Source organism: Balaenoptera acutorostrata, chromosome 14 (assembly GCF_949987535.1).
Source record: "Balaenoptera acutorostrata chromosome 14, mBalAcu1.1, whole genome shotgun sequence".
In the NCBI taxonomy this organism is placed as follows: Eukaryota; Metazoa; Chordata; class Mammalia; order Artiodactyla; family Balaenopteridae; genus Balaenoptera; species Balaenoptera acutorostrata.
Window position 1 is genome coordinate 29,187,886 of NC_080077.1, and position 27,862 is coordinate 29,215,747.

Here is a 27,862-nt window from a genome sequence, read left to right on the forward strand (position 1 = left end):
ATGATAAAGAAGCCACAGTAAGATGCCCAGGGTCCTGCTCCATTTTCAGAGTCCGTAACTTTGAAGAAAGAATAACATATTACTTGGAAGGAATTTATAATAACCATGAGTATTTATAGTTGAAGCACGTTTAGGAACATGCCATGCCTTTCAAGCTACTCCATGAAAAGAGTTCAGTGACTTCATAAGTTTGGGAAACCAACCCTCAATACTTTCTTTTCCTTACGGAGCATCATTGACATCTGAAGGGTTCTGGGAACTTCTGCAGTAAAGAACTCCTGGGAGACTTCAGGCTAAACAAACAAAAAAATGTCTAATGGTGAGTATTTCAGTTATCTGCTGTGTGTGTGCACTTGATAATCTTTCTCTTCTATCTCCTCTACAAAACGTTTAGTAAAACTTTGAGGTGAAGAGGGTGAGTTCACGTTTTGGGTGAATGTGAAGAGTCGCTGGGGGTCTGGCAAAAGGAAAGGCTGGCTTTGGGGGACAGCTGACATATGGGTTTCATGGACAATGCAGAGTGAAAAATGGGGTAAATCGAGGTGCTGTGGGATTTCGGAGGAGGGCGTGCAAGACAGGTATGAGGAGGTCAGAGAAGGCTTCCTAGATGTGATGGCTGAATTGAAACTTGAAGGGTGAATGGGAGTGATCCAAGTGTTCCAGTTATCATTGCTCTGTAACAAATTACCTCCAAACTTAAAGTCTTAAAACAACCATTTCATTTTGCTCACAATTGGGAGGGTCAGGAAATAGGGAGAGTCGTGGTTGGGCATTTCTCACTTGGAGTCTCATGTGTGTTTACAGCCAGGTGACGACTGGGCTGTCATCTGAGGGCTAGTGCATTAGTTTTCTAGGGCTGCTGTAACAAAGTAGCACAAACTGGGTGCTTTAAAACAACAGAAATGTATTTCTCACAGATGTGGAGGCTAGAGGTCCAAAATCAAGGTATCAGCAGGGCCATGCTCTTTCTAAAGACTCTAAGGGTGGATCATTCCTGGCTTCTTCCTAGCTTCTGGTGGTTGCCAGCAATCTTTGCCTTATAGATGGATCCGCTCAGTCTCTGCCATCGTTGTCACATGGCCTTTTCCCTGTCTCTTCGCAGGATCATCTTCTCCTTGTGTGTGTCACTGTGTCCAAATTTACCTCTTCTAGTAAAGACACCAGTTATTAGGTTAGGGACCACTCTAGTCCAGTATGACTTCGTTTGAACTTGGCTATGTCTGCAAAGACCGTCTTTCCAAATAAGGTCACATTCACAAGTTCTAAAGGTTAGGACTTGACATTCCTTTTTGGGGGACACAGTTCAACCCATAGTAGCTAGTTGGGGGGCGGTGGTGAATGTCTAAGATGTCTCACTCACATGGCTGGCTGTTGAGGCTGGTTGTCAGCTAGGAGCTTCATGGCCTTTTCTGGCCTTGCTTCAGAAATCGCATACCATCACTTCTGTCATACTCTGTTGGTTGAAACAGTCACAAGCTGTGGACCACACCTCCTAATGGAAGGATTGTGAAAGAATTTTCAGGTGTGTTTGACACTTGCCACACCAAGTAGAAGGGAATGGTGACAGAGCTGGTGCTGGTGAGAAACAAAACTGAAGGTCTATGAAAAGGCCAGGTCAAGGACACTTTGCAATTTGTGTGCGATTGTTTCCAAAGTGTTTGCTCAAAGGCTAATTACTATGAAACTTTAAAGAGAATACACAGAAAATGAGATGGGCGTGCAATTTTCTGTAAAGATACAATTAAACTCAGGAAAAATAACTCCTCCCTCCCTCTTCTCTCTTTATTCTTTTTTTCCCTCCCTTCCACCTTTCTTTTTCTTTTACTTCCCCAAGCATGTAGTAGAAGCATTAACATTTACATTTCATAATACAGAATTAAGTTTAGGTACTACATATGTATGCAGCCATGATCCCTTACTTACAATACAAATAGTATCTTAATTCATGAATTAGTAAATTGACATTCTCTAATATGTATTATAGCACCAAACAAACATGCATGTTTTAGAGTTAGGACAATCTAATCATGGACTAGTTTTGTTGCTTCAGTTTAAATAACAAAGCTATATAGAAAAATCTAAGAAGGATATATACATCAAATATTAAAAGTAATAAGCTGAAGGTGATAGTGTTCTGGAGTGCTTTTTATTTACTTCTTTATACTCTTCTATAGTTTCCAAAATCACCTCAATAGACACATATCACTTTTAGAAAATAAACTATTAAAATGTAATGACTCTAATTTTGCTTAAGTTTTTTGCTTAAAAATTAGAGGCAATATATTCTTTTTTTAAAATTTTATTGGCTGATTCTTTGGTAGTTTTCCATTGCATCTTTTTTTTTTAATTAATTAATTAATTTTGGCTGTACTGGATCTTCGTTGCTGTGTGCAGGCTTTCTCTAGTTGTGGCGAGCGGGGGCTACTCTTCATTGCAGCGCGCGGGCTTCTCCTTGCAGTGGCTTCTCTTGTTGTGGAGCACGGACTCTAGGCATGCTGGCTTCAGTAGTTGTGGCACGTGGGCTCAGTAGTTGTGGCTCACAGGCTCTAGAGCGCAGGCTCAGTAGTTGTGGCGCACGGGCTTAGTTGCTCCGCGGCATGTGGGATCTTCCCAGATCAGGGATCGAACCCGTGTTCCCTGCATTGGCAGGTGGATTCTTAACCACTGTACCACCAGGGAAGTCCCAAGAGACAATATATTCTTTTTCAACAACTTAAAAGTTAAAACTTTCTTTAATGCCTTGGTATAAATGGAGGTAAATTATTTAATTTCAAATAGAACATGAAAGGTGGTCTGAACAGCTACTTTATAGCATCTTCAGGGAAAGCCTCTTGGAAGAAATGACATTTTTGCTGAGTCCTAAAGAAAAAGAAGCCAGTCAATGAAGAGCTGAGCCGGAGCATTCCAAGCGGAGGAAACAGCAGGATCAAAGGCCCTAGGGTTGCAAATGTGCCCAGCTTGTGTGAGGAACAGTTTCTGTGGCCAAAAGCATAGTCAGTGTTGGGAGAGCATCTGAGATAAGGATGGAAAGTAGAAGGTGCAAGATGACCTAGTTTCTCTAAGGCAGGGGTTGGCAGACAACTTCTGTGAAGGGCCACTTGAAAGTACAAAGTATGGAGTGAAAGAAAGGAACTGAGGAATGATGCATTTTGAGTGCCCTTTGAGTTAAGGGAAGACTAGAGCAAAATGTCCTTCCTTGAGGAAACTATGGCGTGGGTGATACCGGGGAAAAGAAATAAATATTCACTGTTAAGAGCTGAATAGTGTCCCTGCCCCTCCCAAATTCATATGTTGAAGTCCTAGCCCTCTCAGAATGTGACTGTATTGGAGATAGGGTCTTTAAAGAGGTAGTTAAGTTAAAGTTCGTTCATTAGGGTGGCCCCTAATCCAGTATGACTGGTGTCTTTATAAGAGGGGGATTAGGACACAGACAGGTACAAAGGGAAGACCACGTGAAGACACAGGGAGAAGAGCCTTTTGCAAGCCATGGAAAGAGGCCTCAGAAGAGACCAACTCTGCCGACACCTTAATTTTAGACTTCTAGCCTTCAGATCTGTCAGGAAAAAAATTCCTATTAAACTCATCCAGTGTGTAGTATTTTGTTACATTGATCCTAACAAACAAATACCCTGACCAAAGGCATGAGTGGAAGTGTTGCTTACTATGTAGAGATTCTTTGGGCCGGCATCGGTTGTTGTTACAATTTTACTGAGTGTTATTAGGGCTAGGACATTGTAAGAATTTTGCTGCCTTTAAAGTGCGTTTTCTTTATCCCCAGGCCTGTAGGGAGAAGGTGAAAGCTGGAGTGTCTGTTCAGTAAGTGCTGCGGAGTGCTGAACTCAAGAAACTATCCTGAACTCGTTCATGCTGAGCGATTCAGTCGTCTGGCTTAATTGTCCATTTGTCAGGCTCTGCAGAATTGCTGGAGTGACACTGCTATTCTGTGTCAAAAGCAAGGTACGTCTTAGCTTCATTTCACCGTTAAAGTTGATGCCGGAGTACATTTACACAATCCTTTTATTCTGCACTTTTAAGGCTCTTCTAAGTAAAATATGAAAAATGCTTTACAACTTGAATTCTGTTGGAAATTATAGCTGCAGCAGGCTTACCTCCTCCAGATCCCTTCTTTCTCTCTCAAAGCCCTTCTTTTCATAGGATTAAAAACCAATCTTTTAATTTTTTTCAAAACATGTGACTACAGAGCTAAGTGATTCAGTTCCCTACTTGTTCTTGGGGCTGCGTGGAGGTAGCAGAAGGAATGCAGAACGAGGGAAAGGAGAGCCGAGAAGCCTGGGTGGGTTTTTCACCTCTGCCTCTGTTCCCCAGCTCCGTCCTCTGCCCTACATTGTTCCCTGGGAGCTGACCTCAATGAACTATATCCCCCAAGCTCTTGCCCTCTGCTTTCTGGTTGGTCTGGCCAATGGGAGGCACTAGCAGGGAGGGAGGGAAGCAGAGAGAGAGGTCTGGGTATTTATCCACCCCGCCTCTGCATGCCTTGTTATAGTTCTGGAAGTTTCTCTGCCTGTAGCTAGAGCTCCTGTTGATTGGCTCCAGGAAGAGCATTTCCTCCCATTTTCCCTTCAGACCTAGGAGTAGTAACGGCTCCCATCTCTTCAGTTGCTAGTTCCTGGGTGCTTCACCATTCCTTGTTACTTTCTTCAACTCTGCCCACCCCTCTGCAAATAGTTTTTTCATCACATTGTTCTCAGTTAAGCCTTTAAGTATGCCAGTGCTAAGACCCTGACTGATACAGACTCACGGATCAGAGGGCATTTGCTTTCTTATATTAGATATTTAAAGCAGTATCGTTTATTCTGGCAAACTTTGGTATCCTTTTTTCTGCTGCACACTTTATTGAGGCGGAATAGGTCCCCCTTGAAGTGAACTCTTGTTCCTTTTTAGTCATTCATGTATGTGCATTCTTGTGGTTTTCACCAGGCCAGACTAGGAAGCAATGGGGATGAAGTTCCCTGTGTTAAGTAATAACAGATGTATATATACCTAGTAGTGTGCTGGTAAACATTAAAAAACCAGCTCTATCGGTGGGGGGAACCCTGATGCCTGGATTTGTGGCATTTGCCATTTTCTGTGTAAATGTCTCCTCCAGGGCCAATTGCAAACCACCAGTGTGACATCGTTGAACATAAATTGGGAGGAGATGCCACCTAACTTTCAGCTCTTGCAAGCTGGTAGAAGCCAGCTCCAGCACCTCACTGTTTATGTCCAGCTATAGGCAGATTGGGTTGAACACATTTATATTACAGCCGGAATTTAATAGGTTAAAACGTTACATTAAAGTAGTTTGTTGGGAAAGTCATTGTGAGTCAAAATGGGGGTATTTATTAGTTAGCAGGTGAACAGAAATTGGAAGCACAGGTGTGTTTGTGTTCTCAGTGGAGGGTACAAATGCTATTCAAGCGTTCCAGGTTTCAAATGTAAATTGAAGGCAGCCTCTTGATTCTAGAATCCTGGTACATTGTCACGGTCTTTAAACTACTGAATGTGCTGGCTTATTATTGCAAATCAAGCTTCAGTTATAGCTGGAGGGTTTACTTTTCTCCTTTCCCAAATCAGTTTTATGTTTAATTAGCAACGTGAGGTGGGAGGGTGAAAAATTATCTGCAGATGATAGAACAACCAACATGGTTTCATTTGACATTCTCTGAATATATACTGGAAATGTGACCAAAGTTATGTAACCAAATCTTGGAATCCAGAGCCCAGGAGACAGCCCTTAAAGCTTAAAAGAACAACTTTAAACAGAGCAATAGATAGAAGTAGAAAATAGCAGGTATTAAAGCGACAGTGCTTATAAGCCCCTAACATGGGCCATGACGAAAATATAAATAGGTTCCAAAAGTGTTCAGAAAAATTCTGGAATGAAAGGAGTACCAAAAGTTATTATAGAAAACTAATTACATTTCAAGTTAAGACCAAACCTCTTGAAGTGAAATAAGTGCCAGCCATGATCCCCTGCATGTTATTAAGTGAAACTATCAAAGATCCAGTGAAGGACTGGATCGAACATTGGGAATTTATTCTGATATGTGTATGCAAATTGAGTTTCTGCAGTTACACGCTATTTTAGATCCTTTATTAGACGTTGGTGGTGTCCTGAGGGTGGGGCGCTAGGAATAGCCAGCCCTCTGTGTAGCAGTACAGAAGTGCATTGTCTGTAGAGAAGTGACTACAGGTTAGTCTGCTTTTTATCACCACCATGTGCTAGTAATTCTAAACGATGTCAGTGATGAATCTCGAAAAAATCCGTTTTTGGTTTAAGTTCCAATTTTTATAGTTACTACTAAGTTTTAATAATATATACATATTAGCTCCAAATTTGCATGTATTGTCACTTGTCCTTTTAATAGACATTGTATTCTACAAAGAAGTCAGTGTGGAGAATTCCCAGCTATCTTGTTGGCTCTAACACATGTGAATTTAGCTACAGATGCTTGTTTCTAGGGTAAGTTCATAACAATTTGGAGTTGTTTTAGCTGGCTTCCGACAAAGTTCAAGCCCCCAGTTCCTAGCACGCTACATACTCCTGCATTTAAGCAGTAGATTTGATATAAACAATGATAGTATAGAGATTATAAAGAGGAAAGAACAGAATGAGTTATTTCAATTCCTCTTTCTCATTTTGTTTTCATTTGTGTTTAAATTAGAAACAGTGAAGCAACACCAGCTACAGGGTGTAATATTTTTGTTTGATTAGTACAGATTTAATTCCTGCAGGATAGAGTTTTCTGAATTTGCCTAATATCTTTAAAATTGAATTTTATTCTTTTAAAAATTGTTAATTATTTTAAAACTAAAAGAAGAAAATGAAGAAAAGAAAGCATTACATTAATGATATGATTTAGAAGTCAACTAAATTTTAACTTTTGTGGACGTTTCAGCTTTATTAAAATTGCTTATTAATTTTATTGGCATGATACATAAAATTCAATAAGAGAAAATGTTAACTGTCTGCATTTACTTTCTATTATTATTATTTATTTCATTTCATATTTGTACTAAAGGTAGTTTTATCTCCAAAAAGGAGGAGAGTGAAAAATGCTGTGTTCCATGTGTTAAATACACTAGGTATGTACGCTAGGTAAATATGAGACTCGTATAAGTGATAAAATTGTCCTCTATCATGCTTGCCTTGTTACTGTAATGTTTTACACATTCTTTTAAAGGAAATCATCCATAGTAAACGTTAAGATCCTATTCTAAAGGAAGCCAAGTATAATAGATTCCAATGACACAGGCATAGAGACGATATCTGTTCCCAGGAGTCTGTGAAAGAGGAGCCCCAAGCACGTTGCTCCCTCACACAGTGGTCACCACGGACTCAGAGGCTGAATGTCACTGGAAAATTGTAAACCCAATGCTGTATAGTCAGAGGCTAAGAGAAAAAGAAGCAGATGAAAACGTCCTTGTAGGCCAACTGCTGTGTGCATGAGTGTACACATGCATACACACATGCACACACACAATCATACTTTGGTAAGACAGCATCTTTTCCTCCTTTGAGAGTACTGTCATCCAGTATGACCTCAGCCCATCTGTAATTCACAAATGAGTGATATCAGGAATCAAAATGTCTCATCACCAGAACTGCTGATTAAACTGCAATCCATTGTTTCCTGCAAAATATCATACCTGGAGATGGAATTCATCCTCGGAATTTCTTACCAGAAACCAATAAAACCATTGCACTATCATATTTTAAATGTGCCTACTCAATCTGCTATCTTATATTTTTTAATGAAAATCACCTTTCATGTTCTAGGTGAGGGCAGGCAGCTGTGCAACTGTGTTCAGTTACTGGAAAATTGCTAGTTGTGCTAAAAAGCATTTTTCATAACAAAAAATTGCATACTCAGAAAAGTTTACGATCAAGACTTTTGTTTAAAAAAAATTTTTTTTTTTGGCTGCACCACAGTTCGTGGGATTTTAGTTCCCCAACCAGGGATGGAACCCAGAGCCCCAGCTGTGAGATAGCTGAGCCCTAACCATTGGACCGCCAGGGAATTCCCTAAATTTTTTTATTTGTCCTTTCTTTTGAAGGACATTTGTTTCTAGGACAGTATGTTGAATTCCTGGTGCTAGTTGAGGCAGATTCTCCTGAGTCCCTAACTTAACATACTTTAATTTAATCACACGTGTAATCTATGCTATTTCTTCATAAAAATTAAACCTGTCAGAGGTTGACAACATCTTTTGCATCATTGAGCTTATGAAAAAAATGAACTCCTTGGTGTGTAAGATTATTTTTTAAAGCAGGGGTGGGAGACAGGAGCATTTCTCACAAGTTTCAGGGAATACAGTCTCTGTTTCCCTAGTTTCTTTCTTAAGCAATCTCTGAGTGTAAACTTGGAAGTTCAGGACTAAACTAAGTAATTTTTTTAAAAGTATAGTATAAAAAGAAGTATCCAGCGTCAAACCACTTGGTCACAAGTACATTTGTCATGTTGATCTGATCAAATATGCATTCCTGGTTCCAAGTTAGTTCCTTTATGTCTTTTATAGCTACTGATGATAATGGGGTAGGAAATTGCTCAGGTATTGGAACGACCTGATATACTGGTTCAAGTAAGACTGATCACTGATCTGACTGTTTTGAATAGGTTGGTGTCTGTGGTGGGATAATACACTTGAGAATCAACCTGGATATTCTTTGCTTCTTCTTTCGACCATACCCCAGCTGGGCTGGGAGACTTGGGGAATTTGTCAGGACTGTACTTGAGAACAAAGACAGCAAGTACTTAATCTTCTAAACTTAAATGCTACAGGTCCAAGTGCAAGATATAGAAAGATATCTGAAGTAGACTGTTGTGTTGACTTTCCAGAGTTGTTTCTTTTCCCCTGTCTCCTCAGACAGTAGAAATGCGTCCTAGGCTGGGGTGGGAGTGAGAAGAGAGTTTGGAATTGAAAAGGTGGGGTGGGAATTGGCATACTATGGAATACTCTTTTCTATTGGGGTTCTGAAAATCGAGCAGATCTGTTCTGGTTAAATCCTGGGCACCGCAGACCTTCTGGGGAACTCCCCCCCTGCCCTCACGAAGCGGCTGCCATCCGTAGAGCTGGTGGCAGGGGGATTCTAAGTTGGAGAAGCTACCAGGGTTCCTGGAGACCCAGAGTGGGTGGGAAGACATTTGGAAGTTTTGGGTAGCTGCATAGAAGTGAACGAAAGCACAGCTCCAACCCAAGTTCTTGATCCTTATATTTTAAAGTTGACATAATAAGTGATAGAATTGTGATCAAACTTCTGTCTTCTGCTTCATTCTCCAGGGCTTATCAGTACATGTGAACTTTTAGTGCCACTCTGAGAGAATTTACTAGCACAAATGATGGAGAAATGGAAAATAGAAAAATAGGATATGTTTATTTTTGACTCATTGAGCACAGAGTATCAGGAGATTGCTATCTATTTATCATAGATATGTCATTGTTATCTGAAGACCTTGTTGAAAGTTCATAGTGTTTTGGGGCTGTTACCATACAATATTGACAGTGTATAAAAAATGACAAGTTTAAAACTCTCCTTTTCAAGTTGTATAAGAGTAAAACCTAAAATATTCTATGCAATTTATAGCTTTAATAATTCCAAATGGGAAGTTTTTTGCCTTTTGTGATTTTTCCTCATTGTTTTCCACACATATAACAATCTAAATCAGTAGTGTCCAATGGAGCTTTCTGCATTGATGGAGGTGTTCTATAGCTACGCTGTCCAGTTTAGTAACCACTAGCCACATGTCACTATTAAGCACTTGAAATGTGGCTAGTGAGACTGAATTTTTAATTTAATTAAATTTTAATTTAAATAGCCACATGTGGCTAGCGTCTACCACAGTTGGACAGTGCAGGTCTAAACTCTTTATTTTTCCTCCAAAGTCTATGTAGAAAATAATTCATGAAATATCTGTAACAGGAATAAAATCTGCATAACTTTTGTATAACATGTACTGTCTCCGTCACTAGTAAACACTGGCTTTCTCCTGGCTTTATTGGTTATCATTTTATATACAAATGCTCTGACTTCCCAACAATCTATGCATTCCTTGAGGGAAGCTATTGTGAATTATATTTTTTGCACTCTTTAAGCATCTACCATAGTGTGCATATGTGTACGTGTAGCCAATAGTAGGCATTGATAAATATTGTTTGAATCATAATCTAACTATAAAGTAATGACACCGATTTTATAAATACACGCACACATATACTTAATCCTCGTTATTTGCAGATTCTGTATTTACGAACTCACCCACTCGCTGAAGTTTATTTGTAGCCCCCAAATCAACACTCCCAGTGCTTTCAGTGTCATTTACGGACATGGACAGAATGGTGACGAATTTGAGTTGCCCATCGTGCACGTTGAGAGTGAACAAGCCTAAGCCTGCCTTCTAGTTTCAGCTCTCACGCTACATACAAGGGTCTTTTGCTTGGTGTATTTAGTGCTGCGTTTTTCATGTTTTTGTGCTTTCTGTTGGTGATTTCACTGTTTAAAACAGCCCCCAAGCTTAGTGCTGAAGTGTTTAGTCCTCAGTGTTTTAAGGTGCAAGAAGGCTGATGTGCCTTACAGAGAAAATACATGCTTCAGATAAACTTCGTGCAGTTGTGAGTTGTAGTGCTGTCGGCTGTGAGTTCAGTGTTAATGAGTCAACATAAAGATGCCCGTTCAAAGGCATCTTTAAATAGATGCACACATAAAACAAGGTTATATATGGATTGGTTAATGAAAATGTGACCTGAGGCTTCTAGGAACCCAACCCTGTATACTCTGTATTTCTCTTTAGGAGCAATGCTTCAGTATTCGCTAATTCAGTGTTCATGATGACTTTATGGAATCTAACTACCGTGAATAATGAGAATCGATGGCGTATGCTTGCATATATGTGCGTATATATATACGTATGTGTGTGTGTATAAAATCTGTGTGTGTGCGTATACAAAATCTGGGGGTTGTACGGAGCAAGTTCATCACTTTACAAGTCCACCATGCACATTATTCTGAGGCAGAGGAAGGACTGATTTTAGTAGGTGATTTGTAATGACACTGATGTGAGGGGAGATTCTAATGGAAGATACGGCACCCTTTTCTATTGGCCTTGTGATCACTGCTATAAATTTCATTTCTATCTTCCCTCTTTCCTTCCTGTTCCTGGGACTCTAGCTCTGCACACTAGTTCTTTTCCTTAGGCTCTCTGATAGTGAACAAGTTGAAAGTACTCCTGGTAATGCTTACTAAATACAGAAGCATGGCCAGCCTTCCATAGTTTAGGTTGATCCCAGTGAGATTTATAACAAAGCTAAACACATCACTCCCCTATGGTATTGCCTTTCCCAATAGAGTGCCGCCATTTTTACATTCCCTGGGGAGAAGGTAGGACTTGCCTGCTCTTCTTTCGGTAGTTGTGGTTGTGCTGGTTGAGAGCAGATGAGCCGAGGACCCGGTGGTCTTCAGTTCTACGCTGGCTCAGCAGCCAGGACAGGGAAACCAGATCCCTCGGAATAAGCCAGGTTGTCATTTCTGTCTGTCTCAGAGGACCGCATCTTTGAAAGGAATAAAGCCAAGAGCCATGACTGGCTTTGGCAGTTGTGAATCTTTCATTCATACATTAAGATTCTGAGGATTGAAATGAAGAAATGGAGTCTATAATCACATAATCTATCTGACTGTAGCAGAGAACAAAACAGCTATTTCCCCATCACGCCATTAAGTAACCTGTGTTAAGTTAGAAAGAAATTTGGGTGGAAGCTCGCTGCTTCTTGAAGAGGTATGGTCAGTTTTCACCAAAATTAACTCCCAGTGTAAAACTGTCTTTCATTTGTATAAACATGAAATTTATTAGCCCTGAAGACTTTCTAGAAAGCCAACTCATTCTCTTCATTTCAAGAATAAAAACAAACAAAAAAACTAGCATTCTTTACCCCCCCGTAGCTTGCATTTATCAACACGCAGCGAGCATGAATGGCTCTGCTTGCTTTGAGCAACTCTGAAGTGAGCCAATTTTAGTGCCCTTGTCTCAGATTTGAGATGCTCTCACTCCGTGTTCCCTCAGTACCCTCAGTATTCATTTGACTGCACATTGACCCAGTGCCAGGATTGTAAGCAGCTGACATATCATTTGTATCTACTGACCAAATTTTATTTCCTGAGGGAATTTTTTTTCTTTGTAAAAATACGTGTATCGTTTTTACTTGTGACTTGTTTTTATTTTAGGAGGGCACCTGCTACTTTGTTTAAATCTGGAAATAATTTCAAAAGTTAGTTGTCAAATTTGACAGCAGCCCTCTTTCTCCCTTCTGTTTTTCTTTCTTCCTCAACACTTTTGAAGCTGGGTAAGCCCTGAACCAGAATCTTGAGATGCAGGATGCTTCTGGATCATTCTGCTAAATTTTCCGGTGCAGATGTGGGTTTACTGTGAAGTAAATGAAGCGTAAACTTGAGGGTCCATCACTTAGATGGACTCTTCCCAAGACCATTAGATGTTCACATGTTCACCTGAATTTATATATTTCTGAAATAATTTCATGTTCTTTTTCTTAAAAAGCATCCTCCCCTCCCTCCTCCCCAACGTGCACAATGGTCTAAACTTCAAGTACCACAAAACCTGAGTCTGTCTCTGTCTCTATGGCTAAGTGACTAGACCTGTGTGTCATTTTCCTCCTGTAATGCTGGCAGCCTCTCCTGACTTAGGAAGCTGAGGCCAGTCACGCATTCTGTTTCTGTTGCTCCTTTCTCAGGAGCTGGGTTAGGTTGCTCCTTTCTCAGGAGCTGGGTTAGACCTTTCATGCTCAGACAGAGCCCTGTAATAGTTATTAACAGTTCTTTAGTTTCCTCTGTGTATCACTCAGTGTCCTTCAGAAAAACAGACCAATAGGAAATTGATTGATTGATTAGAAAGAATTGGCTCACATCATTATGGAGGCTAGCAAGTCCAAAATCTGCAGAGCTGATGTCCCTGTTTAAAAGCCGTCAGACAGGATAATTCTCTCTTACTTGGAGAATGGTATGACTTTTGTTCCATTCCGGCCTTCACCTGATTGGATGAGGCCCACCCACACTCTGGAGGGCAATCAGCTTTACTTAGTACACTGATTTAAATGTTAATCTCATCACAAAACATCCTCCCAGAAATCCCCAGCATAATGTTTGGCCAAATATCTGGGCACCCTGTGGCTTAGTCAAGTTGACGCATGAAATTAACCACATTCTGTCAGCTGACTGAGCTGTTATTTCCATGACTGAACTGTTTATACCTGGGTTCTTAATAGTTCATTTTCTTTTAAACTATATATGTAATTCCATTTTAGCACACGTTATTGGAAAGCTATTGTATGTCCTATGGACAAAAGGTAGGGAATAGAGGAAAGGAGAAAAATAGGGACTTATCTTTGAAGAATTTGTCGTTTAGGTGTAACCCTGTGATTAACCTACTCATTGAAACAACTCCAGGAGAATTCAAAGGCCAGGCAATGATTGAGCTCAACGCAGAGATTCCAAGGAGTCTTAAAGGTAGGCAGAGGTCTTTCCAGAAAGAAATGCTTAGGAAAGACTTCAGGTAAATTTTGAGGCTAAATTAAAAAACAAAGCAGTTAACTTGATGGAGACCAGGAGGTGGGACTTCCTGTTAAACAGGAACATCCAAAGCAGTGTGGTGGCCTGATTGTTTGAAGACATGGGGCTGTGTTGAGGCCGGAGAAGCTACCAAATAATAGGTTGGTTGCGAATTGGCAGGATAGGAATTCAGCGTAGTTCTTGTGAGGTTTTGAATTGAGGGGCGGCTTCTCACCGCAGAGAACTGATATTTAATGAGGACTTCTAATTAAATACGTGGACTAAGAGCTTTGTACAATAAACAGAATTTTCACTGCAGTGTTGTTTGCTTGTTTAAGACCTTAAGATAATTGTTCTTCCTTTATAATGTTAACCTATGTCTGTCTTTGGAAACTACTAATTTTTTTCCTGAGGCTAATTGAGAATTTACCACATGTAAAGGTAGTTCATAACCTTACAATGCTTATGAACCTTACCTATATCATTATGCCTCACATTGTCTATAATAACTAAGAATTTACAATTTAATTTTCTTCACTAGGTCAGTGGTTTAAACTCTACTTCAAGAATAGCTCCAGAGGGAGAGGAAGGGAGGTGTCTTGTTTCACAAGTTCAGTTTCTGTCTAAAAATTGTTGGAAGAAAGTGGATTGTTTTTTTAATAAAGAAAATTACTGCTGTAGGTTAAAAGTAATAGTTACAGAGAAAATCATAACTAGATTAATAAAGCTCAGAATGTGTGTGTGCATGTGTTTTGGGGGTGGGGGGAGAAGGAAGGAGAGAGATTTGCTGAAATATTTGCTTACAGAATCTTATCTATTGTATTTATAATACACAAAACGAAACACAGTTGTATACGTAGTATAGATACTCAGAAAGTCACAAACTAGCCATCAACTTTGTGGGCTTAGCAGAAACCTAAGAAATTAATGTTTTAGTTTTTCTCATTTCTATCAGTAATATATTCTAGAACATCAAAAGCAAAAATTGGACCAGCTTGACTATTTAGTCTACAATTTAGTTTTTATTATTATTTAGTTGATAATTTAGTCTAGAAAACACTGTATCTTCTAAAGAATAAGTATAATTTATTTCACTCTTTCAAGTAACTCAGTTGCTTCTTCAGGAGCTTGCCAAACAAGACTGTGATGTGTTAACAGAGGCTAGAGAAAACTCCTACCTTTCTATACAAACCTCACTATCCTTGTGTACTTTAGAATGTTACTTTGATTGCTAGAAATCCATTTCAGATCCTTTATCAGGCTTAATCACCGTACCATCCCCCCTCCCACACCCAAAAAAACAACGAAGGAAACTCCCAATTTTTTTTTTTTTTTCATCTAAATCAGTCAGTGGTGGTCAGCCAGGGGTGTTTGCCCCCCCAGGGGTTATTTGGCAACGTCAGGAGACATTTCTGTTTGTTACAGTTGGGAGAGTGCTACTGGCATCTAGGGGAGAGACAGCAATGCGGCTAAATAGCCTACAATGCACACGGAGTTCCTTTGAACAAAGAATTGTCTGACCCCAAATGACAACGGTTCTGAGGCTGAGAAACCCTGCTCTAAATAGATCTATCCAGTCTCATTTTGTATTCGACATCTGTTGGGCTGTCCATCTTTCAATGCATTCTTTGCTTTAAAAACGAAAGGCAGCACCTGTGACCTCAGCAGAGAAACATGCATGCAAGTATTTAGCTTTGTTTCCAATGATAAATGCTGCCCCTCTCGAAAGTACTCCAGTACTTGCAAGTAACATTTCCCAAGAGGGAAAAATACTGATTCAGGAATTTCTAAGCAGTGAGAATGGCAGAGTCATAACACCACAATGAAAGACAGTTTGGGGGCTTCCCACTTTTCCTCTATTGACCTTTACTGTGGGACTGTTGTCGGTTATCATCTGATACACAGTGAAAAATGGGGGACTTCCCTGGGGGTCCAGTGGTAAAAACTTCACCTTCCAAGGCAGGCGGTGCAGGTTCCATCCCTGGTGGCGGAGCTAAGATCCCTCATGCCTCCTGGCCCAAACAAGGAAACATAAAAAAACAGAAGCAATATTGTAACAAATTCAATAAAGACTTTAAAAATGGTCCACATCAAAAAAAAAAGCACCCTGATTCTTTGAAAAGCAGAGACCAGTTTACATAAAATTCCACCACCTGCTCCAGTGTAAACAATAACACCCACCCACAAGCCAAGTCCTTTGGGGGTTCAAGGAGAACCTTTGTGCTGTTGTTTTTCCAGCAGTGGCGGCAGCAGCCTCCCTGCAGATGGCAAATAGGGTGTCATGTAGTGGGTGACCTATAAATATTGTTGAGGGACTGCCTTCAGGCCTGGGGTGACTTTTTTCCCTGACTCTCTAATTTCTTACTCTGTGATGAATGTTTTCTCCCAGTCCACCAGGGCTGTTCCAATAGTGAGAAGCTTACAAACATAAGCAAAGACACTGAGACATTCAGTTTTGAGCATTGGCAGGGAGAGGATACTTAGAAAATTAAAAACCATGTTTCTTAAACTTAGCGAGAAGGGACGTTCGAAACAGGAGAAATATGTGTTTAACTTGGAAGTTTGCTTGACCTTGTTTCCACATCAAGAGGACCCTCTTATCTGCCTCATGATGAGAATTTTTTGTCAGCTCCTGCAAAATGTTTTGGCTACAATGAAAACTGATCTATCCCGTTTGGCTCAAATGGATTGGGAAACAAAACCATGTGAAAATCTTGGGGCTAGGAAAGAGGTCCAAATGGCTTAGGATTTGCTTTTAATTCGTGAGTTCTATTGATAAAGGTCAAACTGGAAACGCAAGCTGCCTTAATTCCAGAAGGTGGTTTTAGCATGTGTGTGATTTGCAAATCTGTTCCTGAATTTTTAGAGTGTGTTTCTGAGTCTCAGTTCTAGAGAAGTTATAAAACAGGGCAACTCCCAGCCACAGAAGTAGGTACAGTATGTACAGTAGGCCTCTTGCCTCTGTTCAGACTGGCCAGAGTGTAATGTTATCTCACTGCATTGATAGCTTTGGTACCTTAAAGGAATGAATGTCCAGAGATCATCACTGTGTCCTTTGATAAAAAGGACTGATCTAGACGAAAGAAATCCCAGCCAGCCTGAGGAATCACGTAATTAGAGAAACCACATGGGCACTGGGACTCAGCCGCTGGAACAGAAGGCAAGTCCACTCGGGTGACAAAGCAGCCTTTCCCAGGTCATCCAATAGGGAAGGGCAGTGAGTGACCCGTAACGATGGGGCCCAACATTGGGTTCATTATATAATTAGCTCTCTGTTATTCAAGGCCTAATTCCCCAGCCAATGTTCCGTGCTCTTTCCTGCTGCTAGACTGTTAGCCAGCTTGGAGCTTAACGCCTTCAGAAGGATGTTGGTTTTTCTAAAGAGATGTTAGAACATTTTAACGAACCACAATTAAAAAGCAAGAGTGATAAGTACACCTGTGTTCTTCATTCCCACTGTGACATTTAAAAAATACTTTCCTCTTTAATCATATCTTCGCTTGACTGAAGACCAGTGGCGTTCCAGAATTTTTATTCAGTTCTCAAACCCCTACTTATGAGCAGGAAGGAGCTCAGTGGGCCAAAAGTTACCACTTACATTTCCCTCCTTGAACTCGGTCTGACTATGCGAAAGCACTTAGTCCTGAGAGCCATGCTGATGGTGTCGGTGCTTCATTCTCACATTAATGGATTAGTGAGAGAAACTTTGGCAGATCTTTAGAGCTGGAGGGGTCTTCGGGTCATCCCTGCTTTACATTTGAAGGAGTCCAGGACAAAGAAACAGGAGTAGTTGGTTGTCTAAGGTCACGAGGGTATTGAATGAAGGAGTCAAGATTTGCAATTTAAAATATGTTAAGAGGATAGATCTTATATTAAGTGTTCTTACCACACAAAAAACCCAACCCAAACAAAACCACACACAAAAGGACACAAGGACATTTTTGGAGGTGATGGAGACAATTAGAACCTTGAAAGTTATCAGGGGTGTATGTATATGTACATACTCATCAACATGTGTACATTGAACGCGTGCAAATTTTGTACACCAATTATACCTCAATAAAGCTTTTTTTCCCCTTCTCCAAACAATGCTTTCTTTTTTTAAAAACCTTTTATCCTCCAGCTTTATTGAGATATATTTGACATATGACATTGTGTAAGTTTAAGGTGTACAACAATAAAACTTAAAAAGAAAAAGGAAATAAAAAGACAAGCATTGACTGAGAGACTATATTTGCAATTAAGGTATCTGTCAGAAGACTTGTATCCAGAATATATAAATAACTCCTGCAATTCAGCAATAAAAGATATATAGCCCATTAAAATATGCAAAAGCACAGATACTTTCAAAGAAAGAGACATAAAAATGTAACGATAAAGGTGAACAACTTGAAAAAGAAGAGATTTGCTCGAGATGTTTTCGGCCAAGTTCACAGCTCTTTTTACTACATTGTTCTGAACGAAATTATCTAGTCCCCTGGTTGGATAATGCAATCATCATAATAAAGCAGTTATTAACAGTAGTTATAATCAGGTGTCCAAAAGACTCAGCTAAAAAATATAAATTTAGTTTAGCATGGTTTCCATGAACATATATCTTTAACGGGCTTTCCTCAAACTAGACCCCTAATTGATGGCGGTGCCTGGATTGGTGGGCTGCTCCTCATGGCTCTTCGAGGCTCACTGGCCACCAAGAGAGTCCAGTGGTTGGTGCTACCTTCTTCTGCGAACTCATGGCTGGACGCGTAAATCTACTTCCTCCCCTCCTTCCTGTAGTTTTCCCGCCAGCAATGCATGCCATAAAATCTAAGGGATTTGAGAAATGAATAAAATGCACCTTTGTTTTCTTCTCAAACTGGGAATGAGTATGAGGCATCCTCTATTCTGCGTTATTTGTGTCTCTCCAGAGCAGTGTCAGGGTTTTCTCAGGTCAAAGGATGAACTCAGTATATTTTAAAGCAGGAGCCATTGCCAGTGTGATTTAAGCCCAGGGGGTTTCTTAGCCTGGGGCTTCTGCGAACTTAAGGAAGAGTTTGCATCTTATGAAACTTTGTCATCTGTCTCCTCCTATAGGTTGAGTCTGGAGGGGTGCGTCTCCTGCCAGGGGAGATAATTGGTTGGTAATGAGACTTAGTCATGGTGGGGGGCGGGACTCTGCTGATCTTTGTAGACAAACCAGGGAAGAAGGAGGATGGAACGATAGGCCCACTTCTCTGCGTCTGTGTTGTGTGATGTGGGATAGAAAGCGAACATCAGAGCTTAAACCATTTCAAAAGCCCAAATCCAGCTGAGCCTCCTCCTGGCAGCCCACTGAGAGGCTGTTATGGGAAGCAAGTGCGCTGCCACTTTATTAGTTTGCGGGGGGAGGATGGTGGGGTCCTGTTATTTTGCTTCCGAAGTGTAAAGGCTTCTTTTGTAGTGTGTCATCTTCACAAAAGGCCATGTATTTTAAGATTCCATTTATAGGAAATATCCTGAAAAGGCAAATCCACAGAGACAGAAGGTAGATTTGTGGGTGTAAGGGGATGGGGAAGGGGGATTAAGGAGGAACTGCTCTTGGGTAGGGTTTCTTTTTTTTTTTTTTTTTTTTTTTGTTTTTTTTTTTTTAATTTTATAGCTACTTTATTTATTTATTTCTTTATTTTTGGCTGTGTTGGGTCTTCAGTTCGTGCGAGGGCTTTCTCTAGTTACGGCAAGTGGGGGCCACTCTTCATCGCGGTGCAGGGACCGCTCTTCATCGCGGTGCGCGGGCCTCTCACTATCGCGGCCCCTCCCGTTGCGGGGCACAGGCTCCAGACGCGCAGGCTCAGTAGTTGTGGCTCACGGGCCCAGCTGCTCCGTGGCATGTGGGATCTTCCCAGACCAGGGCTCGAACCCGTGTCCCCTGCATTAGCAGGCTGATTCTCAACCACTGCGCCACCAGGGAAGCCCGGTAGGGTTTCTTTTTGGGGTGATAAGAAACATCCTGGATTAGGTAGTGGTGATGATGGTACAACACAGCAAATATACTACAAACACTGAATTGTATACTTGGAAAGAGTGAATTTTATGTTATGTGAATTATATCTCAATTAAAAACTATATAGTGTGTCATCTTAAGATGAGGACTGGTAGAAGGTGACATTGGGGGTGGCAGGTCCTGCTATGCTCCGAATGACAACAGCGTCTCATGCTTGCTGTGTACTATCCACTGTTCTAAGGGCTCGACCCATGCTCATCCTGTAATCCTCACAAAAGCCACCTGAGATGGTGCTGTCAATACCCACACTTAACCGAAGGGGGAATTGAGGCCCAGGGAGGACAGGTGACTTATTGAATAAGTCCTCCCCGGGCCATCCTAGTGCTGTGTTCCTGCTTGCGTTCTAGCAAGGTCACTGCAGGGTACTGAAAAACAAACAGTTGGAGAGGCCATGTGTGTGCAGGAGCTCTGGGTGGCCCAGTCTGAATGTTGGCACAATATGGGCCTCCAGCAAAGGTTATTTGCACAAACGGATTAGTCCACCTGGCTGTCGTGCCAGCCCTGTGACTGACGTCAGCCCACTCTGGCCGCTAAAGGACACAGGCGTCACTTGCTGTAGATTGGTCTGTGCGGACACACCTCATCCTCTCCCAGACACCTCCCAACGGGCGGGATGGAGGAAGCTTGGCGCTCACTTCTGATGCAATACTGGCAGCCGTCTCAATGCACGTGACCTTGAGGGTTAATGTGTGCACACAGTACCATCCAATTCAGGTCTTTGGTAAGAAATAACCTTGAAAGCAATTCTGCATACTGTTTATGCTTTTTTTTTTTTTTTTTCCTTTTTTTGGCCGCACTGCGCGGCATGCAGGATCTTAGTTCCCTCACCAGGGACAAACCTGTGCCCCCTTCAGTGGAAGCTCAGAGTCTTAACCACTGGACCGCCAGGGAAGCCTCTACTGTTTTATGCTTTTAAAATCAGTCATACTGATCTCCAAATGAAGAAAAAATGAGTCACTTTGGATACCTTAAAATGATCCTCGTTTTAAGTTAATAATACATTAGAAATAAGGATCTGGTTACTTTCCATTTTGTTGAATACTTAACAATTATAAGTTTAGTGTTCTAATTTATCTTTAGAAGTAGTCTTTTTTTTTTTTTTCCTAATAAGTGAAACATAGGTAGATATTTGGCACCTGGAGCGCTAAGCCATGTGGACTTGGGTAAGAACCCCTGTCTGGGTTGAAGCCTTGCCTGGCCATTTAGTAGCCACGTGCCCAGGTATATTTAGCGTCTCTGCACTTCTGTTTCCTGAGTGTAAAATGGGACAATCATAACACCTACCCCATAATGGTGGTGTGAGGTTCCAGTGGCCTAACCAGTGCAAAGCGCTGAGAGAGGAGGTAACGCAAGGCAAGTGCTATGCCTGCTATTTATATTAAATCTGGCGACTTCAATCTGCCACATTAATAATTAAGATGGCAACAGGAAGTCATATATTTGTACCAATCCTCACAGACTTCAGAGCCTGCTTCCTTCACTGTCTCATTAGATTCTAATATGGTCCCCATTTGATACATAGGGAAATGCAAACTGTCTGTTCATGATCCCACAAGGAATTCATGTCTTAACTGGGTCCAGAACTCAATTTTCCTTATTCTTAAACCAGTTTTGTTTTTGAAAATCATCTCTCTATATATCATTGATTTTTTAGTGAGAAATTTTCAAAACTGAAGATGTGTTTAAAGATTAAAAAATATTTAAAGATCAAATAATAAAGGTGCATTATTTGAGGGAAAGAAGCTGAGACCAGAACCCAGCTTCTAGTTAGTTCCACAACTTCCAGCCCCTGTTCTGTTGTGCTTGTTCACGGTTTATAGATTGTTCGTGGTGATAGGGATATTAAGGTTCATCAGCATTAACCTTTCATGTTATGGATTAGGAAACATTTCCAAAGAGCTGGTATGACTTTATTAATTCCGCTGAAGAAGTAAATCTAAAACCTAAGAATCCAATATATTGGTCTAGTTCCAAGTCTGGTCACCTTTCTATTTAAACACATTCTGCTTCATGGGTAAAGACTTAACTTTGAGTGCTCCCGGGACTACATCAGAACCAGGCAATAGCCTGTTCCTCTCCCTGCTCCTTAAGTGCCCCACTGGAAGGGCCTCTCCAGGTGGAGGGTCCGTGGGAAGCCGGGGGCCCACCTGCGATGCTTTATAAAGCTGGAGGTTCGTATACATGTAGCCAGTGCACAAATAGCCCTCCTCCCCAGAATTACAGCAAAGCCCTCTCTCTGCCGTATTCAGGTCTTCTGCTGCATCTTTTCTGCCATCTACTAGCAGATTGGGCAAACCCAGATTATACGCATCCAGAATGCTAAAGAGAGTTGTGTAGGCCTCCTATTGAAAAGAAGCATCCCCACGCGCACACTGAGAGGTCTCCAGGAACCGGGGCACGGTAGGTTCTGTTTCTCTTTGCCACACCCTTCAGTGAGCTGTGCTCTGAATGGGGAGAGTGTAAAGCGTATGCTCTTCTCAGGAGGGATGGTCCAATGTTTGCTGAATTTTCCACATTCACTTACCCAGCCGCTCTATCAGCAGCAGCACACAATTATTTAGCATTCAGGGCTCAGCACGGTCAGCAGGACTTTGACACTCTTGAATGGTCCTCTTGCTTGCCTATGTTTCCCACAAACTGTAGGCCCTGTGTCAATAGAGATTTTCTTGTTCACTTTCGCATCTGTAACTCCCAGCACAGTGCTCAGCACACAGCAGGTGCTCAGTAAATGCTTTTAAAATAAATCACTGCTGAGACAAACTTCAAAGCAAGGGAGGTATCCATGAACATGAAGCAGAGGATGAAACTTATTAAGCTTTCCAGACTGAGAAGGCAGGGTTTGGCATGACCTGGCCCCCTGTCTTATCTTGCATTGCACTCCTCTTTGGCCTCTGGATGACAGTGACCCTGCTGTCCTTTCATTTCCTGTGCTCATCAGGTCCATTCCCGCCACTCAGGGCACACGGTATGGTTTGCAGTACACAAGGCCAGTCCACCAAAGGCTGTGCCAATGCTGCCAGTAAGAATGTCATGCAAGCCACAGACCTGAGTCACACATGGAATTTTAAATTTTCTTGTAGCTACCTTAAAAATAAAAATAAAGATAAGCAAGCGAAATTAATACGATATTTTATTTAACGCAATAGGTCTAAATAGTGCCATTTCAACATGTAATCAATAAAAAATAATTGAGGTACTCTCTATAAATATTTTCACACTGACTCTTGAAAACCCAGTGTGTTTTATATTTAGAGTACATCTTGACATAGACTAGTCACATTTTAAGTGCTCAGTAGCCAAATGTGACTAGTTACTATAATATTGGGCGTTGTGCCATTGACATTCCAGATAATGTAGAATTGTATAAACAAGTTTTTTGGAAGTTGACCAATAAAAAGTCTTGTTTTAACAAAGTCAGTGAATTATAACCAGTTTCCAGAAGCAAAGGGTCTTGAGGAAGTGGTGCCTTTTTTCTAATTTCTAACTGGCTTCTCGGCCAGTGGAGGCCTTGCTGTCATGAGGCTTTTGCACATGCTGTTCCTTCTGCCTAGAAGTCCATTGCCCTTTGACTGATTGATATCTGTTCATGTTTCTACTAAGGTGTCAATTCTTCCATGGGACCTTTGTTCCATTTTCTCACAAAGCCCTGCCTCTTTGCCTCATAGCACTTATTCGGATTTGTCATTCATGTGTGAGATCATTTAATTCAGTTTCTGACTCCAACATAAAACGGTGATGCTAGAAGGGAAAGTTCTTGTCCGTTTTTGTTCACCATGGAATTCCCAACTCTGAGCATAGTGCTGAGTACATAGAAGGGGACCCGGAAAGATGCAGTGAGGGACTGCCCGGCTGACTGCATGCGTCAGTGTCAACAGTCCCAGCAGTTTGTGACACTTACATTCGTTTGGTCCCACATACATCTTAGTTTCAGCCATCAGGTTCAGGCAGAGGCTAGAATGTCGTTCAAAGTCTCTCCAGGGAAACAAGCTGACTGTCTCCTCTCTCACCACTCAAATGTGTTTTCTGTTCCAAGTATGTGAATTCATCTGACCACTTTACCCTGAACCTGTTCCTGGGTGCAGCTGACTTCTGTCTCTGTAGAGCTGAGTGACTCTGAGTTTTATCTTGGATTCATTCACGAGATTTCATCTTTAGTGGCCACTTTAAAACCAACACATTTAAAAAGTAGGTTAGTTACTAATGTGAAGAGCCAGCAACTCAGGAGATAAAACACTCTGCATTTTGAAGCATACAGGATTGTTCAAGTTCTTATTGGAAATCCAGGACTGGAGGCTGGGAAATTTACGTAATTACTTCGTATGCTGTCTTCTCCCTTCCATCATCCTAGTATTCCCACTAATAAATAAAATCCACACAGGGGACAGTTAGGAATAAGAGATATAAAAGGAATTATGAGCACAAGGCAAAATGATTGCTAACCAACTAGCATTAATGATGTTACACATAGTATTAAGTGTAATGGTTAAGATTTGCAAGTCTGATGTCATCAGACTGCTTGGGTTCAGATCCTGACCTTGCCCTTTACTAGCTGTGTGACCTTGGGCAAGTTATTTAACTACTCTAAGCCTCAGTTTCCTCACCTGTAAAATGAAGGATTAAAAACAAGAACCTAAAGAACCTACCTCATAAGTGTGTTGTGACACTTAAGAGGGCTGTTTACCGTACAGTGTCTGTATAACATTATCTCAGAACTTATGTTTATTTTTTTCTGAAGGAGTTTGCACCTCTAGGACATGAAACATCTGGTTAAGAACGGACATGTCAGGTAATTATTGTGCAGACACAACCTTCACTTGAGAAGAAACAAGCAAGGTCCAATACCCACTAATATATTGATTGTTCCTTGAGTCTTCTTTGATTAGGCCTTACTGAAAAAAATGTTTCAACAAAACAAGACCTTCCATGACTAAAGTAAAAGCAGAACTGATGGCTTTACTGTGTTGGGCTGGATCTCATGGGGGCCTCATCCTGTCTCTGAAATTTTAGAAATCTGTATCTTGTGGTGAATGGAAAAAAACAGTTAAGAGGTATAAAAGGCAATAGAAGTACAGGCATACCTCGTGTTATTGTACTTTGCTTTATTGTGCTTCACAGATAGTGCATTTTTTTTTAATAAATTGAAGGTTTGTGTCAACCCTGTGTCCAGCAAATCTATCGGCACCATTTTCCCAACAGCATTTGCTTACTTCGTGTCTCTGTGTCAGATTTTGGTAATTCTCGCAGTATTTCAAATGTTTTCATTATTACTATATTTGGTATGGTGATTTGTAATCAGTGGTCTCTGATGTTACTACTACAATTTGCTGAAGGGTCTGATGGTGATGAGCATTTTTTGGCAATAAGGTATTTTTTAATTAAGGTCTGTGCCTTGTTGTTTTAGACATAGTGCTATTGCACACTTAGTAGACTAACTACAGTATAGTGTAAACTTAACTTTTGTGTGCACTGGGAAACCAACGTTCTCCTCTCTTCAGGCTTTCTACTTGTTTTTTCAGATGAATAAGTCTATTTCTGTAGCTCCAAGTAACAATAAATAATATGCTATTGCTTCTCACATCTGTAAGTCCAGCCAGAACCAGATTCATCTAGCAATAGCCTATCATGCAGCTCTGCTTGGATCTTCCATATCCTGGCAGACTTGACATCTAAAATGAAATTCATATTTCCCCTCGAATTGGTTCTGATTCCTGTGTTTCCTTTCTTGGCTAATGGCTCTCCCGCTTCATTCATTTCAGCCAGAAATCTGAGGGTCATTTTCAACCCTACACCCTTCTTTTTTCCCCCATCAACTGTCTGTGACCAAGTCTAGTTGGCTCTACTTTAACGTCTCCGTGGTCTGTCCTCTCCTCACCATCCCCCCAAACTGCTCAGTCCAGCCCTCACGGATCATCTTGTGCCACTTTTCATTTCATCCTTCATACAGCTGCCTGAGAGATCTTAAAGTGCAAAGCTGATAATGAAGCACTTTATTACTTAATATTCTTCCATGGTTTTCTGTCAGCTACTACGGATTAAAGTCCAAACTCCGTGGCATGCTGTAGATGACTCTCCTCCAGTTGGGCCCTGCCTAGCTGTTCAGACTCATCTTGCACCGTGTTGTAGCGCCAACAATCATCATCATTATCATCAAGCTCCACATACTGTGCCAGCTATTTCGCCTACTTTTTGCTTGATTTGACTTAATTTTCACAGCTCTCCTACCAAGTAGATACTATTACTACTTCACCTGACAGCAGGTAGAGTGTTCCCAAGGCCGCACAGGTGAAGAATTGAAATTTCCATACAGGGCTGCCTTCTAGAGCCTGGGTTTGCCTTAGCGTCTGTCCATTTCACTTAATTACAGCATACTTCTTCACCTCCCTGGCATTTGCACCAACTCTCTTCCTTGGTTGGCTATGCCTTCGTCTGCCTTGCCCTCAGGCTCGCCTCTCAGGACACTTCTCAGGAAGCACTTCCACGAGGAGGGCTGCCCCAGTCGGACACACCAGGCGCTTCTTCAACTTCCATCCTGCCCCACTTTTCTATTGTGGCTCCTACAGCTCTTGATGGCACTTACGTTTTACACATCTGATGCCCCCTCTGGGCTATGCATTTTTTAAGAGCAGGGAGTATATTTTATTATTTGTGACCTACAGTGCCTGGTCCAGTACCTGAACCATGGCAGGCATTCAACCAATGTTTGTTAAGTCAATGAATGAGTACACGAGTGAACAAATTAAGTGTGGGAACAGAGTCAGGGCTGAACTGACCCATCAGCTTCACGAAATTGAGTTGATATAAGTCTTTACCTTTTATCCGGTAAACTTCCTTCTCGGATTTCCCAGCACATGTATTCATTCATTCCCTCATTCATTCATTCTTTAACCATACCTTGACTGCTACTAAGTCCCAGCTAAATTCTGCAGATGCAAAGGTGAATAAAAGTAATTCCTATCCTTGAAGAGTTCACAATATAGGAGAATAACAAGTACTTGTCAGTAGATGATTATAATACAATGAGATATACGCTATCAAGCATTTTATGTAATATAGTAAGGCAGCATAGAGAAAGGAGTTTCTACTCCATTTAAGGATACCAGGGAGGATTTACAAGAGGACATAGGATCTGAGTCTTGAAGGAAGAGTAGAAGCCAAGCAGAAAAGGTAGGATGGGAAATGATTTCAGGGTTGTAGAAACGTATAGAATGAAGGGCATTTGAAGCAGCAAGCACATAAGCGAAAAAGCACAGAGGCATAAGGGTACGTGGAGTGCTGGGAAGGGTTCCCCTCGGGGGAGAACTGGAGCGGCAGCCTGTCCAGGTCCAGACAGATTTGGGGTACTCCAAAAAGAAGTGTGGATTTGACTCCATAAACACTGGGCCAGTAGAGGATTTGAGCAGGTGAGTGAAGTCATCAATATTGTTGGCTTTTAGCACGATCACTTTAGGATCCAGGCAGAGAGTTGGTAAGGGTCTGAGTTAAGACAGCTGCTAGGTGAATGGAGAAGACGGGACGGATCTGATAGATGCTCAAGGAGAGAACAAACAGAACTGGATAACTGAATAAATGCAGGGCAAGCGCCGAACAGAGATGTGGAAGAAGAGAAGTGAAGGTTCGTGCCATTGACTGAGCTTGGAGTGTATAGTTCTACCTCTTTTGGAGAAATAATGATCCAGATACAATAGTAGGCTAAGGAATTTTCTTTTGAAGTACTCATTGAATTGAATAAAGTCATTCCCTTAAACAACTTCATTTTAATCTTTTTGCATATGTTGCCTTTTAACTATTTAAACACTTTGGTGTCAGAGATGTGTTTCAGTAATCCTTTTGATGGAGTCAATCTCGCCAAGCTTCTGTCTCTTTGACCCAGGTTCTTCAGAATGCTACGGCCAGAGGCTTCCCCTGGGAACAAGAAAGGGCTGAGCTGGTGGAGCTCCAGCCACCTCTCTGCTGCAACCACTGCAGCAGCAACCTTATTTGTTCTAACACTGGGCTTCCACTGGGGAAGGAGCTCTGGAGCTTTACTGTCTCTGAAATCACTAGTCTAAATATCAGTAACTCATGAAATTGTGTTTTCTTAAATGTAAGTGCTTGGCTGCAGTTCTGTGTTATAAGGTGATTCTCTGTTCTGTTTTGTTCTTCTTTATTGTTTGTTTCTATCTTGGAAAATGGAGATCATGTCAGGGGACCCATATTCATAAATCTAGCATATTGGGCCTGATTGTTTTTAATTGCCGATAGGATTGTTTTAATTGCCACATATTTCTGTTTCGCAATAAACATACATG

General features: G+C 41.2%; 1 long non-coding RNA gene across 1 annotated transcript; it reads left to right on the plus strand.

The window, feature by feature from the left end:
* The first annotated feature begins 221 nt into the window (after nt 1-221).
* On the plus strand, nt 222-27,862 carry LOC103017134 (uncharacterized). Its single transcript, XR_451824.2, has 3 exons — nt 222-319; nt 3,779-3,957; nt 27,445-27,862. It is a non-coding gene; the product is annotated as an uncharacterized LOC103017134 (long non-coding RNA).